This window comes from Neophocaena asiaeorientalis, unplaced genomic scaffold (assembly GCF_003031525.2).
Source record: "Neophocaena asiaeorientalis asiaeorientalis breed wild unplaced genomic scaffold, Neophocaena_asiaeorientalis_V1.1 scaffold112, whole genome shotgun sequence".
NCBI classification, from domain to species: Eukaryota; Metazoa; Chordata; class Mammalia; order Artiodactyla; family Phocoenidae; genus Neophocaena; species Neophocaena asiaeorientalis.
This window is the reverse complement of record NW_020175413.1, coordinates 1,051,767-1,069,619: the sequence shown is the minus strand read 5'-3', so window position 1 is coordinate 1,069,619 and position 17,853 is coordinate 1,051,767.

Sequence of the window (17,853 nt, the reverse complement as noted above, 5' to 3'; positions counted from 1 at the left end):
ACTTTGTTGATTCCTGATATTATGTTCTAGTTCTGTCCAATCTTACGTGCAGCCGAAAATTCTCCTTTGCAGGAAAAACAAATGTATAAACATAAATGTCCTCTTAAAATATTTTGGCTGAAATATCACTTAAATCAATAATTTCTGTCAGGGACTTTCCTGGTGGCACAGTGGTTAAGAATCTGCCTGCCAATGCAGGGGACACGGGTTCGAGCCCCGGTCTGGGGAGATCCCACATGCTGCGGAGCACCTAAGCCCATGAGCCACAGCTACTGAGCCTGCGCTCTAGAGCCCGCGAGCCACAACTACTGAGCCCACGTGCCACAACTACTGAAGCCCACGCGCCTAGAGCCCGTGCTCTGCAACAAGAGAGGCCACAGCAACAAGCCCGCGCACCGCAATGAAGAGTAGCCTCCTCTTGCCAAAGCTAGAGAAAGCCCACGCGCAGCAACGAAGACCCAACACAGCCAAAAATAAATAAATTAAATAAAATTTAAAAATATTAAATGTGTTGGCATCTCTTAAAGAAAAAAAGAATTTCTGTCATAGTTACACAATTCTGGAACTCCAACATACTGGAAAAAAAGTACTCCATCCTGCGTGAATCCATATATGACAATAAACATTGCCACAAATTGTTGATGCCATCTTCAGCCACCCAAAGAAAAAAGAAGAGTAAGCAAAAATGAAAGGTTTGATGGAAATACCTGGTCCCATACTTGTAGAGTGATGAGGGGTGTCCAGTGGTGGTGGGTCCAGACACCCAGGCATGTCTGAAATTTGGAATGCTGAGACCCCTTTCAGGTTCCAAGACTGTGTCCTTGGTCTAAGCCCACCACATTTAATGGCTCCATGGCAAGATTTAAATAATCTTTCTGGACAGTAGTCTAATGTTGCCAACTCAAGTTCAAGGATAAGTGCTAACTTATACAAACAGAAGACGGTCCCAGAATCTACTTTTATACTTTATTACAGTATCTATAAAATCCAATGTTATTTTAAAAATATATGCATACTTATATTTAAACAGCAAGCTCACGTACTGTGCAGTAGGAAGCAGCAGAAAAAAATTGGATTTTATAATCCAGGTGAATAGGGCACATTGTGTTAACACGTGAGCTTCCTCTAAAGCCTTTCTTGCTTTATTTTCTGCCTATATGCACCATTCAGGGGACTTATTTGTTCTCTGTAGTTTGTATTATAAAATAAACATCTGTTTTTAATTTTCCAAGTATAACATTAAAATGTTTAATATGTTTCCCCCAATTTCCCATACCTGCCGGCCATATTCTGCCAGACCCCACTCCTACTAAATACTTCCAAAGAAAGAGTGCTTGGGAATTCCCTGGCGATCCAGTGGTTAGGACTCTGTGCCTCCATTGCCGGGGGCCGGGTTCGATCCCTGGTCAGGGAGCTAAGATCCCACGAGCCCTGTGGTGAAGCCAAAAAAAAGAGTGCTTAACATGGAATGACACAGCAATGAATCCCAGAGAAGCAAGAGTTATTTTGTGAATCTCAACTACTCTGATTTTTTTATATGGATATAAAACCAAATTTTAAAGTAGGCAGCCCTCAGGTTAGGAACAGAGATGTGTATTAAAATGCTATTTGTCAGGCTTTTTTTTTGGCATGGAGAATTATGTCTGCATTAAACAAAATGTTATAAAGGGTGCCTCACCAGCGTCCTATATCCATGTGAATGAATTATACTAATCAAGGACTTCGGACATATGTGGACTCAGGTAGATTGAAAGCGGGCCCTCCACAGGTTTGGATGCTGAGAACAAGGAGATTTAATGAGGAGTAGGAAAACATCGTCTACCAACAGTACAACCTTCCAGGTTGTCTGATTCTAGTCTTTCATTGTCTTTGAGCTGTTTTCTGTCTCAGTAAGTTGTAGGTACCTGTGTTAGTTTCTTAGGGCTATCGTAACAAAGTGCCACCAGCTAAGTGGTTTAGAACAGAAATGGATTGTTTCACAGCTCTGGAGCCTAGAAGTCTGAAGTCAGGGTGTCAGCAGGTCCATTCTCTCACTGAAGGCTCTGGGGGATCCCTCCCCACCTCTTCCAGCTTCTCATTCCCGCTGCTAGCCATGCTTGGGCTTCTTGGTTCATAGACACATCACTACAATCTCCACTCTTGTCTTCATATGATCTCCCCGTGCGTGTGTCTGTGTCCAAACTTCCATCTTCTTCTAAGGACATCAGTCGTATTGCATTTGGGGCTCACCCTCATCCAGGATGACCTCATCTTAACTTGATTACATTGCAAAGACCGTATTTCCAAATAAGGTCCCATTCACAGGTTCTCGGATGGATGTGAATTTTCGGTGGGCGTTATTCAACCAGGTACAGTAACTAATAGCAATGCAAAGGATTCATGTTTGTAGACATGCACAGTCTGTCCTGTTCAGGAGAGGTGTAATTGCCTTCTCTCTCTCCCGGCACCTGGAACAACCAGTGTTTCCTTCATCTGCACGTTCATTTAAATATTCCTGATCTGTAAGTGTGTCTGCTCTTCGGACTCTCTTTTAAACAGATTGGCATGTGTGCCTGATTCCTTCATTTGTTGAATAAAATCTTTAACAAGCATTTATTTTTATATGTATGTGAGAGTCATGATTTTACCTTTCTAAAAAAAACTACTTTTTAACAGTGAAAAGAGGAGGAAAAAGAAAGCACAAGGGAATTCCCTTCCCCTTCCATGGACCCTACTCTAGCCCTGAGCCAAAGGCTGAAGTAGGTCAAGGGTGCCTTGAACCCCTTCTATCTTCCACTCAGCACCTGCTCCAGCCTCCCGGAGACGTCTCCTCAGGTTCTCTGTCCTTCATCCCAAGTGGGTGGAGCCCTCACCTGGAGCCCGAGCACCTGATACCAATGCTTCCTCCTGAATCCAACTCACTTCGCCCCATCCAAAGGCCCTGTCCTCAGCGGCTCCCTTGTGAATTGCAACTGGGAGAAGCTGATCCCCTTTTCCCACTGAACTCCCACCTTTTAAAAAGACAGTGCTTGTTGACCCATTTTCACCAATATTCAGCCTGATTTCAAAGAATGTAACTGAGATTCTGATCCTACTTTTCCCAGATTCTTCTTCTTTTGCCTCCGAATTCACAAAACGTCTAAATCTGCTTCTTTTTTTAAATTTACAATTGCGTCCTATGGCATAGCAATGTGTAGATAGTTAGCAAATCAGCTTTTATAAATTGAGGAAGTTTTCAGATACGTTATTTTTATTTTCAAATTGTTATTTTGGGGGAAATGGGCAGTTTGTTTAGAATTGTTCTTATTTATACATTTTTCTGTTTACCTCTTTGGGAGGTGATTTGGTCTAAATATATTTATGGTTGGAGCCAGAGAGGTGGATTTGGGGTCTGGAAGGTTTCAAAGATGTAAATACTCACTAGAGACTGGGGAATATCGGTGGTTGTACCTTGGGTGGCTTTTCCATCTTCAGGGTTGGGAAGCAGCCCCTCTGGAGGGAGAGATGAGGTCTGCCCCGGGAAGGGATTGGCAGGGCGGTGGAGGAAGGTTCTAGGAGACCAATGTACCCCACTAAAAGCCAAGAGTAGGAATTCAGTGGGCCTTCCAGGTTTCATGGTTGAAGGGAGCTGGTAACTCCAGATCAGGTCTGTGGTTGCAGAACTCTGTAAGGTTTTCCATGTTATTTGTGTGCTCCTGTCCTGGGCCACAAGGAGAGAAGGCAGGCAGACTGGAGGTGACTGTGTCCCACTGCACAGCTGTGGAAGGGCAACTAGGGTTGTGTTAAAGAGGGAACTGCTTAAAGAAGGTGACACTGCTGCCACAGATGCTGGGATGCTGGGTGGTGGCCATGGGCTCCCTGGAGATGTAATAGGGAAAAACCTTTGGATTTTGGGGGTTTTATTGGCTGCTCGACGCAGCTTGTGGGATCTTAGTTCCCCAACCAAGGATTGAACCCACGCCTTCGGCAGTGAAAGCATGGAGTCCTAACCACTGGACCACCAGGGAATTCCTGGGAAGAACCTTTGTATTCTATTACAAGTTAATCACTAAGGGGATATTACCTGTAAGCTTAAGTTATACATAATGGCCCATCTCTGGGAACCCTGACTCCCAGGTAATGAGTGTTAAGCTAAAATACCTTTGTTTAGCTCACAGGAAACGACGTGACCAGGCCCACCTGTGAATGACTGCAGGAAGGAAGAAATGAACACATCCCCTCTGAGGGCTGACCAGAACCAAGAAATGTTTGACTTTGTTCCCTCCCCTTTTAGTATAAAAGAAGCCTGAGTTCTAACTCAGAGGAGATGGTTCTTTGGGACATAAGTCCACCATCTTCTTGGTTCCTAGCCTTCTGAATAAAGTCACTATTCCTCGCCCCAATGACTTGTCTCCCGGTTTACTGGCCTGTTGTGCAGCGAGCAGTATAGCTTGGGCTCAGTAAAAGAGATGACCCAAGGTGGGTCCACCTCGATTTTGTGGCACCTGATGGCACTGGAGGTTTGGAGGGTATGGCAATGACATCCCTGCCTAATCTGTTGACCATCTTTCACTGCTTCCATTTTCAATCTTCCCTAATTATACCTGGGTCTCAGGTGGCTGGTACCCTCTGCGAGCTCCACTCTGCTTCTCCAATTCCTTCTTCTGGAATCTGGTATAACTGGAGGTATTTGGAGCAGAGGAAGACCACAGCTCTCCCTTCAGGACAGTTAAACTGGAGGAGCCATGTGCTTGTGTTCTAAAGAACAACAGTAATCCCAGTACTAACATATGTAAAGCTTATTATGTGCCAGGTACTGTTTTAAGCATTTTACACAAATTAACTCATTTACTCCTCATTAACAAAACTATGAAGAAGGTGCTATTACTATTCCCATCTTTACAGACAGAGAAACTGAAGCCCAAAGAGGTTAAACAGTAGCTGAAAGACTATCCTACTTGCCAAGGGAAGCTCATTGCTTCCTTACGTAGGGCGTTAATAATGTCCCCCTAACAAGGCTGGAACAATGTTTATTTCTAGTGGGCTTCTTGGGGATTGGTAGCTACTGGGCACATTCTTCACCTCGGTGTTATTTTGGGGTTAAAAGGAGCAGCAGTAGGTCCAAGGGACACACAGAGCGAGCGTCCCCGCCATCGCTGATCTGGCCGTGGGGAGTTGGGGGTAAGCAATGATATGAGTAATGGTTAAGCTTCCAAGCCAAAGAGAAATGCCTGAACCATGAGTAGTACTAGAAACAGTCCTGAATTCCAGATCCCCAGAAGATCTGGAGCTGGGAGAGGCCCTCCTCACACCACAGAGTGGGGTGGAAGCAGGAATTCCATTCTCAGCGGGGGGCTAGAGGAGGGTGGGCTCTACCCCAGAGGGTTCCTAGGAGGCCTTCTGTAGGGGGACAGCCTCCAGCTACAGGGATAAAAGGAATTTCTGGGGTGGGGAGAGAGCTGGGGCTCTGGGTTTATCCTTCCTCTCACAAACCTTTACTGAGTGCTAATCATAGGATATTAGCTATTAATGCAGGGCTCATTCAGTTGCACTTTCCATGTTAAACCTTTCCCATGTATTGCTTTTCTCAATCATCTCTTACAACCTTGTAAGGGAGGTGTTACCAGCTGTAGAGGGGGATATTTAGCCCTACAGCGTTTAAATAACTTGCCCAAGCCAAAAAGAGCTGAGCTTTTAGAAAATTTATTGAGGTATAGCATACATTTGGAAAAACCCTAAGTGTATAGATTGATGAATTATCTCAAAGTGAACCCATCTGTGCAGCCACCTCTCAGGATCACAAGTAGGACATGACATTCCAAGGGCCCTAAACACCTCTCTGTACCCTTCCCAGCCACTACCCCCCCCTCCCCAAAGGTAAACACTATCCACATTTCATACAACAGAGCTTAGTTTTGCCTGATTTTAAGCTTTCTATAAATGGAATCATATGGCATGTGCTCTTTTTTGCGTTTGCCTTCTTTTGGCCAGCATCACGTCGGTGATATTCACCCATGTTCACTGCAGTACAGTGTTCCACTGGGTGAATACGCCACAACCAATGTATCCAGTCTCCTGTTGGTGAACATTTGTTTCCTTCTAGTCCTTGTAGTTTTGTTTCTCGCCTCATTCTCCTCCTTCCTCCTCTTTCCCGTGATGAAGGAAGCTACCGTGAAGAGCCCAGTCTCTGTTGCATTGGAAGTATGTACACATTTGTGCTGGGTACGTAACCAGGAGTGGAATTACCGAGTCACAGGGTTGATGCTAAGTAGGATTTTGAACGCTGATGTGCCAAATCTCGACTTAACAACCATGCCATGTGCCCCCAGGTGCAATGGACAGTACCAGGCTGGGGATATGGACCTAAAACCCCAGACAGGCGTCCTGAGGAGACATCTGATGTGGCAGGGGACACAGAGAGAGGGGTGGGGAAAACAAGCAATGCTAGGGGAGGTCTGGAAGTCAGGAGGAGGACTGAGGCTCTGGCTTGGGTTTCTGGGCAGGTGGTGGTGTCACTAAACATAAGAAGGGCAGAAGGAGAGCCAATTTGTGGGAGAAGAATGTGAGTTCAGTCTGGCCCAGGAAGACTCCTAAGACACCTAAGGGACCTCCAGGAGGTGCTACCCAGAGTACATCAGGCTCTGTGTGTTTGTAAAGCTTACCTCAGGAGCCCTGTGTATGGGGGAAAGCCAGGGAGAAGGTGAGATTGCCCAGGGAAGATGAGCCCGGAGTGAAAAGCTTTGTGGACCACTGACGCTGGAGAGTCAGGGTGCCTGGTAAGACCAAGCCGGGGAAAAAGTGGCGAGTGTCTAGAGTGGCAAGAACCAAGAATGCACACAGAATTGTTGAGGGGCTCGAAGACTGGCCCCCACTCAGTGTGCAGACCACACCCACATTGTCGGGACCCCTGGTGGGTATGGTACTCAACAGCCTCGGTGATGTTCCAGCAGGGGGGTGGTAGGCGTGACCCCAGGGAAGGGGTTCTCTTGTTGTGGGTGGTGGAAAGTCAAGGGTAAGTTCTGGAGGCAGAGTCTGATATGAGAAGAATTTAGGTGAGACCTTGTAGAATTAACCTGCAACAGGGAAAGAAGAAAGAGCAGGAACGAGGGTGTGGAGCTGAGTGATCGAAGAAGGGGTTGGAGGGTTCTGGGACGTGGCAAGGCCTAGCAACAAGGTCAAGTGAGGCACTAAGAGTCGGGTTAGAGGCGGGGTGGGAAATGAGGCCACCAGAGGGTCCGCAGCTAGAACAAAACAAAGGCAGTCTCTCCCAGATTCGCAGAAAATGAATTCCACTCGATGTGTAGAATTCTACCATCTCAGTGTCAAGGGTCATTTACACAAAATTTTAACTCTACTCTCTAGTGTCTGATTCTGCTGAGGGGCAAGTGTTCACAGATGACCCCACGGCAGAACTAGTGGAAGTAAATGTTACTAGAAGTGATCCCGCTTCATTTGAGAACTCTGAGACCCGAGCACACATTGGCTGCGGCGAGGAACACGTTTTGATTTTCTGTTGTGTGGGTACAGCCCTATTTCCTGCTGCCAAGAGGGATCCCAGGTCATGTGGTGGGATTCAGTGGATGCTTCATCAACAGTGTCCCAGTGAGCACACCTGAAGTCTGGAGAGTCAGAGACATAAAGACAGGAGGTGGGACAGGGGCACTGATAGGATGCCCAGAGCAAAGAGCCCGAGGCGGACTGGTGTGGGACAAACAGAAACGAAGTTCAGTTCGAGAAATTTGGGAGATTTTAGGGAAAACATTTTTAAACATAGACTGGGGACTTCCCTGGTGGTCCAGTGGTTAGGACTCCGCGCTTTCACTGCAGGGGGCATGGGTTCAATCCCTGGTTGGGGAACTAAGATCCCACAAGCTGCACGGTGGAGCCAAAAATAAAAATAAATTAAAAAATAGACTGATATAGTTCAGACATCTTCAAAGGCTAGAATATCTGAGATTCTCCAGATGGAGAGCGATTTGGTTTCATTCCTCTGACAATCTAGTGAAGGGCAATCTGGGTCCAAGAACTGGGACTCAAAGAGAGAGTGGGGATTGACATGATGAGCAGTGAAAAGTCATCCACAATAGAGAGCAAGAGAAGCATTAAGTCAAAACTGCTGTGATCTCTGTCCTCTACGGTACGTGTGTTCCCGCCAGTTCAGCGCCAAAGCTCTTCTGGTTGAGACTGGAGGGTTTGGGGCAGGGAGTGTGGGGACAACCAGAGCCCGTCAGCCTACAAGACACAAAGGAGCCAGGTTCCCTTTAGTGCACCCAGCACCCAGACACACTCACGGTAAGGCTCCACTGAGGTTGAAGTGAGATGAAGTATTGACTTCTTTACATTATTCCGGGTCTAATGCCTGCACATTCAATCAACTGGCAAGGCAGCCACTGTCTGTCTACTCTGCCTCTGGCTGGGGTCACAAAGACTCTGGTCGGGCTGCTCCCCTCGAGACAAGTATCCACTGGGCTCCACTATTGGAATCCAAGACAGTCTGAGAGAGATTTGCCATGGTGTCCTTCTTCAGTAGTGCTTGGAGCATCTGGCCCTCCTCCCCAACCCCAGCGGGCCCCTCAGAGCCAGATCTCCACCACCAGCTCCTCGGGCCCTCAGACCCCCCAGGCCTTGCTGCCACCTCCAGGACACCTGCATCCCCCCGGCAAAGCCAGCAGGACTCTGGGCAGCCATCAACCTCCAGATCAACCTGGAACTCTGTGCCTCGACCTACCCGTGCCTTGACGACCTTGACCCAGTGATGCTGCTTCGAAGAACTTTGCAAAGTCTTTTCTTCACTGATCTCGTGAGGAGAGTGAGAAACCGATGAAGTTGCAGAACCAACGAGGTGGCCGAATCTTCCTTGAGGAGATCAAGAAACCGGGCCATGACGCCTGGGAGAACAGGCTGAATCTGCCAGGGTGTGCATTTTACGTGGATGAAAGCATGAATCTGTTATTACCAGAACCGCACAAACTGGCCACTCACAAAATGACCCCCATTTGGGTGACTTCATTGAGACTCATGACCTGAATGAGCAGGTGAAATCCATCAAAGAACTGGGCGACCACATAACGAACTTGTGCAAGATGGGGGTCCCAACTCTGGCCAGCAGACTGCCACTTTGACAAGCGCATCCTGGGAGACAGTGACGACAAGAGCTAAGCCTCGGGCTGGCTTCCATAGCCACAGGGGTGACGTCCTGGTCACCAAGGAAGTGCATGCATGCTGGGGTTACCTTTACCTTTTCTAGAAGTTGCACCAAAACATCTTCTTAAGTTCCTTTCTTATACCATTCCTTCAAATAAAGTAATTTGGTACCTCCCCCTGCCAAAAAAATAATAAATTTGAGAACTTTATTAAGGTCCTTCTCTCTTTGTGACATTGTTCAGCCCTTCCAATCTGAGCCATCTACAGCCCCAGCGGTTGGTAGCTGTCAGGGGACCCTAGCTGCGTGTGTCGTGAGCACACGGGCAGGTACAGGCATCTCATCGTCGGGAGCAAGTGCAAGCTTGCAGAGCAGACCCGTGCTGAGACGTTTTCTGTTCCACCCATTCCATCAATGCTTACTTAAGAAATTCTGTCAAGGAGAATGTTTGTGAGGGGTGGGAGGGGAAGAGAGAGGTCTGTGCTAACAGAGAAGAAACCAGAAACCAGGTCTCAAAGGGGAGCTGATCCCTAAAGCAGCCTTGCCGTCTGGTAAGGGGGACTCAGAAGCCAACTGCTGCTGCGGGGAATGTGGGCGTGAGTCACCAGCAGGGAGGATTCTGTGGAGGAATCTGTGGTACAATGTGCAAATTGAGATGCTGGCTGTGCATCTGCTTCCTCCAGAAACCAGGTGACTGAATAACTGCCGATTAGGAGAGGGAAGAACAGAATTGGGGGATTTTTATTGTCGTAAACTGGGGATATTTCTGGTCCAAGGATAAAATGCCAAAATGTTCTGGTGAATTCTCGAGACAATCTATACCATGGGACCAGAGGCAGTCGTAGTCAAGTGTAAAAATATGTCAAAAAAAAGTCATAACTGTGGGCTCACCACAGTTAATGTGGTAAGAGGTGGGTGTAGATCCCACAATCTTTGTACCCGGGGTTGTTTGTCTTTGGAATTGATGAGCTAATGTCTTCCGGGTTGGGTAGGATACTCCAGGTTGGGCAGGGTGAGTGAGTTGCTTTAGGTTTAGGATCTCAAGAAAGCTGGGATTGCTCAGACATCTTTTATTTACTCAATCAGGAACGTTTCCTGAGCATCGTCCGGGCCACGTGCTGCTTTAGGATACAGCTGGACAGCTCTCTGTTCTTGAAATTCACAATCTGGTTCACACCCCTTGAGCCTTGCCCCTCGGCAGTCCCACATGGGCAAAACTCCCACCTCCTTCCCGTTCCTGGAGCCTCAGGAAGGACAGGGGCTTTGGAATATGGTGCGGGGGAGGCTTCTCACTTCCCAGCTTTGGACTGGAGAGCTGGGCGACTACCGTGCGAGCAGCCAGCGTGAGTCCAAGTGTCGGCGTCTGTGTCTGCTGTAGATGGTCACTGTTCAGGCAGAGTATGGGGCTCGTTCCTATGTCAGATTTGGGTGAGGCTGGGAATGTCCATTGAATTTAAAAGAAAAGAAGCCCTGCAGGACCCTTGGGAAAGGAGAGGAGGGGCAGAAGCACATGACAGTGATTCAAATAGTAACAGGGAGAACAGAGACAGGAGACGTCTTTACTTTATACACTCAGAGTGTTGGGGGTGGAGGCGCGGAGTGTTTCCAAAAAGCACATACTACTTTTGCAATTTGCAAAGAAACATTATATATATATTTTTTAATGAGTAAATAAAAGATGGAAAGTGGAGCTTGTTGAAGGAGATCTTTCTTGCAGAAGGTTTGGCTGGGACGGTGAGGCAGGTGGGACTGAGGTGGGTGGAGAAGGGTTGGGGGAAGGAGCAGAGTCTGGTTTAAGATGCAGAGCTGAGCGGGGTTGTGGATTGCAGAGGACAGCTGCCACAGGATGACATGAGGACCGTCGGGGGTTGGTTGGTGGTAGTATCCAGAATCCCCAGGGAGGAAGGCTCCAGGTTTAGCTGTAGGGGAGAGGTCTTTTCCAACTGAGAAGTCACAAAGGTCAGGGATGAAGATAAATCTTAGCTGGGAGAGGGGGGTCTGGGGCGCTCCGTCTGGAAGAGATTGCTCCCGTTTCTCTGTAGAGCAGGAGGTGAGAGCTTTGGAGGAGGGTCGTGGCTTAGGCTTGGGGGAAGTCGGGGAAGATCTGAGGCCACCGTGGGGACTGAAGGAAGGATAGGGTGGCGGGTCCAGCACCCTGGGGAGTCCAAATTGCTGGAGCCGGGATTGGGGCAGGGAGAGGACGAGGCTCAAGCTCCTGGTGCAGGTAGGACAGGGATCACAGGACCCTCCCCGAGGGGAGGGATATGCAGACAGGAGACAGGGATGCATGGGGACCCCACCACCTGCATGGCTCACTCCCCCACTTCCTTTAAGTCTTAGCTCCAAAGCCCCTTCCTCAGCGGGACCTTCTCTAGCCCCCTCAACTAAAACTCTAACCTCAGAATCCTTCCCATTCTCTGTCCCTACTTTATCTTTGTTTCTTGGCACGTAATACTATTTCACATGCAGTGCATTTCATGTATTTGTATTCCCAATAGAATGGAAGCCCTCCAAGGTCAGGGGTTATGGATTGAAATGTGTACCCCTAAAATTCATATGTTGAAGTCCTAATCCCCCAGAACCTCAGAATGTGACCTTACTTAAAAATATTGTTGTGGCAGATGTAATTAGTTAAGATGAGGTCATTAGGATGGGCCCTAATCCAGTATGACTGGTGTCCTAAAAACAAGGGGAGATTTGGATACAGAGACACACACAGATGGAGGTAGACATGGGGTGATGCTTCTACAAGCCAAAGAAAGCCAAAGATATCCAGCAAATCAACAGAAGACAGGGGAAAGAGCACGGACCAGATCCTTTCTCTCAGCCTCAAAAGAAACTAACCCTGCTGACACCTTGATCTCAGAGAAACTAACCCTGCTGACACCTTGATCTCAGGTCTCTAGCCTCCTGAATTGTGAGAGAACACATTCCGAGTGTTTAAGCCACCCACGTTGTGATGTTTTGTTACAACAGTACTAGTAAACCTATATGGCAGGGAATTAATTTTTACTTCATTTTTAAAATATTTGCCCAGTGAACCTCTCATCATGCACGGCACGTTCAGCCCAAATTCTCTCTGCCCTTAGCTTTGACCCCCTGAGAACATTTTGGCGTGAAATCCAGCCAAGAGAATTAGGCCAAGAATAGGTGTAAGCCAAACTGAATGATTCATCATAGTAATTTTAAAATTCTGATTTAGTCTTTGCTTTGATTACTGAATTTCTGCTCAGTTAGGGAGAGTGATGGGGCCTGAAAGCCCTGCCCTAAAGACACGTGGGTCCAGGCTCAGAGCCGTGCATGTCGCCCCATCCGTCCTGTTTCACGAGATGCCCCTCTAGAAGCAGGACCACCAGCATTGGTTGAGACCCGAGTCTCCTTAGTGTGTGCCCCCAGCAGTCTGATTGGTTGTTACACGTGGCAAGATATTAATCCGGCTTTATAGGGAGCTGCTGATGGTCAGAAGCTGGTACAGAATGCAGACATCCCCAGGGTCCTATGTCTTCCTACCTTTGATAATGTGTTGTTTTTTTTTTCTTTTCTTTTGTTTGTTTTTAATTCCTGAAGATCCAAAGACTTAGATGTACAAGTGGCTAAAGAAAATTCAGTTTCCTGATCTGTGCTTGATCTTGTCTAAACTCAGAAGGTCCTGACAGACATCTGGGCCCTGGTTTAGGATGCCATATCTTCTCTTCCATTTAATAGAGATCTACTGAGCATCAATCAAGATGCTGAGACGCCCTCTTAGATGCTGGAGATTAAATAAATTAATAATAAACAACAAGGTCCTGCTGTAGAGCACAGGGAGTTATATTCAATATCCTGTGATAAACCATAAGGGAAAAGAAAATGAAAAATAATGTATATATATATATGTATATATATATGTATAACTGAATCACTTTGTAGTACAGTAGAAATTAACACAACACTGTAAATCAACTATACCTCAATTAAAAAAAAAAAACCCCAAAACCAATAAGACCTGGTCCTTGAATTTGGTGAATTCTCAGTTTATGAGAAGGAAAATAGTTTTGCAAAAATTTTATGGAAAAGAGGGTAATAGGAACTATTATAGGTGCATGAATAAAGGGGCGGTGATGGGGAAAAAGAGTGTTTGCCCTGTACCAGGGTGGGAGGCCAGGGTGGGTCGTGGAGAAGCCTTCTGTTCAGTAGGTCCTTTAATAGCTTTTCACATCACATATGACTTCCTAAATAGGCCTTAAAAATCCAACCACTTTTATTCAGATGAGGATCCAAGGCCTTTTGTCCTTGGAGTAAACATGGCTTCCCTAGTGATACCCTTTTATCGCTAACTCCCATCAAGAACAGGAAAGAGGCAGAAGAACTGCCAGTTAGGTGCACACATGCATATACTTCTTCCAAATATTTAACCACAAAGGCAGAAATCCTTCCTAAAAGAAAATGAAGTTCTTAAATGTTTACGCCAGTCCAGATTACAATAGCAGGGATCTCGTAGCTGTCCACTGAATCGAGTTAGCACCAAAGACCTGCTAATCTCTTTAACAGGGAGACCCAGAAATACACAGGAGACTTTTTCTTGTATTTTTAAGTAGGTCAGAAGGGTAATCTGGCCCAGCCATTCTGTAGATGGACTTCAGGACGCTTTTAATTTACTTCTATTTACTACAAAAAACTCAAGGAAATTTGCAAAAATTCCCAACCAAAAAAGTTTGGTTTGCTTAAACTGTTTTTTTAAAGAAGAGTGACTAAGAAAAGTCCCATCCCCCATGCACTTCTACTTCTCACGTGAGCAGGGGGAGAACTGGAGGAGCCTGCTGCCAACTTCAGGAGGTGATGAGCTTCTCTGAACTCCATCCTTGAAGATGATTTATAAGAGGAAGGTGAGAGCAAGAAAGTAGAGCGTCTCAGCCTTCAAGCGTAGGGTCTCCCCAAGCCCCCATTTTCTTCCTTGACACCAACCCCAGGCACTGAGCTAGTTTTCTTTGCTTTTAACTGCAGCCATCACTCAGTCTAGACCCTAAGCCTGCCTGGGGTGCCCTCGTCCACAGCCACTGTAACCGAGCAGGACCCTGTGGGGTTCCTGCGTACGGAATTCTTTCTGTCCCCCATTTTCTCATTTAGAGGGAACGGACCCCAACCTCCGTGACCTTCCGTGAGTTCCAAAGGGCAGACTCAACAGGTGCTAATCAAGGGAAGAGAAGCCAAGAAACCAACTGAGGCTACATGAAAAGAACCAGAGAAGCTCATCAAGAAGATTACCTGAGACCAGGTAATTAGAGGAGTGCAGGCCCTGTACACACCTTAATCTTATCAGCAACCCCACCCTTGAACCTTTGCTATCAAACTCCTCATCAAATCCTTCTGGGTTGGGACACATAGTTTTTTCGGGGCAGGAGCCCGCTGTATCCTCCTTTCACCCAAAATTCTATCTCTGAGATCTGATTCGGCACCGGTGCACAGAGGCCCAGCTTTCAGCATCACCACCCAAAGCAAGAAACAGGCCTTTTCATTTTGGCAAGCTATATTGTCACTCACCAGGGTTAACAAAATGGATAGATACGCCCAGTGCTTTCTTCTTGATTTGCAGGCAATCTCCCTATATTCCAGCCATCAACCACTTGTCACAGGTGGCACAATGAATGTTTTTCCTACAGTTAATTTTTTCCCCCATTTGGCGTTTTTTGTTGTTTTGTTTATTTTTATTTTTTTAAATTGAAGTACAGTTGATTTACAGTATTGTGTTAGTTTCAGGTGTACAGCAAAGTGATTCAGTTATACATACATATATATATCTATTCTTTTTCAGATTCTTTTCCCTCATAGGTTATTACAAAATATTGAGCAGAGTTCCCTGTGCTCTACAGTAGGTCCTTGTTGGTTATCTATTTTATGTATAGTAGTGTGTATATGTCAGTCCCAAACTCCTCTTTTATCCCTCACCCCTGTTGTTGATCCAAATATGCTTTATTTATTTATTTTTGCAGAATTAAAGTGCTTTTAGTTGCTGTTACGGAAACCAGCTCTGGAAGCTTAAAGAACAACAAAGGAAATTATTAGATGTGTATTATCTCATGAGATCTGCTTTAATTTGGTTGTGTCTACACCACCCCCAGCCCATGAATTTCCACTGGAATTTGGTGGTTTCTAGAACAGTAGGAGAACAGCAGGTTCTGAAACCAAGCAGGACCCTGTGAGGCTCCCAGGCACAAATCCTTTCTGCATCCCCCATTTCTTGTTTGTAGGAAATAGGCTTCATTCAGCCTCCTTGACCTTCCCTGAGTCCCAAAGGGCGGGTTCGGACAGTTGCTAATTAGGGAAGGGAGGGGATGCAGAAACAAAGGAGGAGCCGTCAAGAAAAAACAGTGCAGCTTTGGAGCAGGGTCCTAGGAACTCCTCAAGGAATATATGTAGCAACACCTCTGAGTTTTTCTGCAGAACAAGGCCCTCACCTAGGCGCAGGATGGCAACTTCAGGCTGAGCACAAGATTCCTGGATAACTGCTCTGTTACCTCACCACCAGCTGATCAGAGAAAGTCACATACCCTTCAGCCCTCACCCCAAATTTTGCCTATACAAACTTTTCCCCCAAAACCATCAGGCAGTTCAGGTTTTTGGAGTACATGCCACCTGTTCTCCTTGCTTGGCCCTGCCGTAAACCTCTCTCTGCTCCAAACTCGGACATTTCGGTTTACTTGGCCTCACTCTGCGCTGGGCACATGAACTTTGTTCAGTAACAATTTTCTTTTCATTCGAGATTTCCCATCTAAGATCATGGTATGGCTCTCCATTGAGTCATGTCTCTTTCCTTGAGAACAGTTTTTATACATTTCTTGAATTTTTTTCCCAGTAGTCTAGACTTTGGGTTACCATTTTGAACACAGCAGTTAAGAAAATATTGAAGTTTAAGATGCTCAAGTCACCTGATGTGGGAGGTTCTCTCAAGAAAATACCGAGTAAGGATGCATTTGGATGTGTTGACTGAAATAAAAACACACAACATAAAAGTTGCAAGTGAAGTTTTATTCGGGGATCTTACTGAGGACTACAGTCTGGGAAACAGCCTCTCAGATAGCTCCAAGCTTTGAAAGAGGTAAGGGTGGAGACTGAATATATACGAATTTTTTGCTGGAAAAGAAAATGGAGTCGAACATCAAAAGATCACCGCTAATCACAAAGAACAGCCTCCTAAAATTAATGATTTTAGTGCTTTTCTCTGTATGGGAAGGTGCAAGAATCTGGGATCATTGAAATTTTTCTTTAGATGTGTATTTTAACTATCTAGGGGCAGGTATCCAAAGCACAGAATGCTTCCTCCTGTCTTCCATCCAGATGGTGGGCGACCGCAGTGGGCTGTGACTTGTAGAACTGGGTGGTGAACGACGCTTTTTGTTCTTTGTTCACACACCTGTGATCTTTTTGGTCTGTTTCAGAGTCTTTCACAACTTTTCCTTGTCATCCTGAATTTCCCTGTCAGTGGGTGACTGCAGTGGCTTATGACTTGATTTTTGTAGAACTGGAATGGCAAGCAACATTTTTTTTCTTTACAGATACAGTAATAAAAATGCTGGGAACGTCCTAAATATCAAGACTAGGAAATTGGTCAAATACACACTGGTATACCCAGTAATAGTCAAAATTTAGAACTATTATGGCTGCAACTCAGCAGTGGAGGAGACGGAATTGGAAGACAGTTCTGTCTGATATCACAATCTGCTCTTTATCCCCAGCTACACTGCCTTGCAAAAGAAAAAATAAAAAGCATTACTCATTCACCTCACGTGAGCTACTTCTCCGGCAAATAGAGCAACACATTTGGAGAAGCAGCTCCTGCAGAGCAGTTTATATGATAAGTCGAATGGATACTTTAAATTTAATAATAATGAAAGCTAACAGTCATTTGTGTGCTAAATTCCAGACAATGTGAAGTGTTTAAAATCACTCTGCCATTGGATCCAGGGGTGGGGTGTTATCTGGTGAGCAGTGGGGAGGGTTTGAGTTTGCTCCACCGTTAGGTCCCCCATCCCGCCCCCCCAGCACTTTGCCTTCTACACATATTTGTGGGAGGAGGCCATTACAGGTGCATTTGGTTTTCAAGCTTTAAATACACTGCTTGTAATTTTGAAAGATCTTCCTGGTGTTACAGGTGTTACAGTTAGGTGGTCTCTTTGAGAACTATAAAGTAGTGAATCTTTTTTTTAATGGCTCAAAGTATTCAACTAAATCAATAGGTTGCTTAATTGCCATACATATACAACACTTAAAAAATCATAAATTAAAATAGTTCATTGAAATTGAACAGTTCTGGATAAAATACCGTTTTGCACAATGTTACTCATTTAAGAGTTATTCTAAAAAAAAAGAGTTATCCTGAGTGTGTTGGCAGTTTTGATAAGCTACTTTCACCTTCTTATGTAGATTTTGTACATATAATATGCAACGTTGGCTTTACAAAAAAATCTAAATGCCTAATTTTATGTTCTTTTACAACACTGAGAATCTCTTGTCTTTGTGGTAAAAGGGGTGCATTAGAAAAAATTTTATTTATTTATTTATTTTTGGGTGCGTTGGGCCTTCGTTGCTGCGCATGGGCTTTCTCTAGTTGCGGCGAGCGGGGGCTTCTCTTTGCTGTGGTGCACAGGCTTCTCATTGCAGTGGCTTCTCATTGTGGCGCACACGCGGGCTTCAGTATTTGTGGCATGCGGGCTCAGTAGTTGTGGCTCATAGGTTCTAGAGCGCAGGCTCAGTAGCTGTGGCACAAGGGCTTAGTT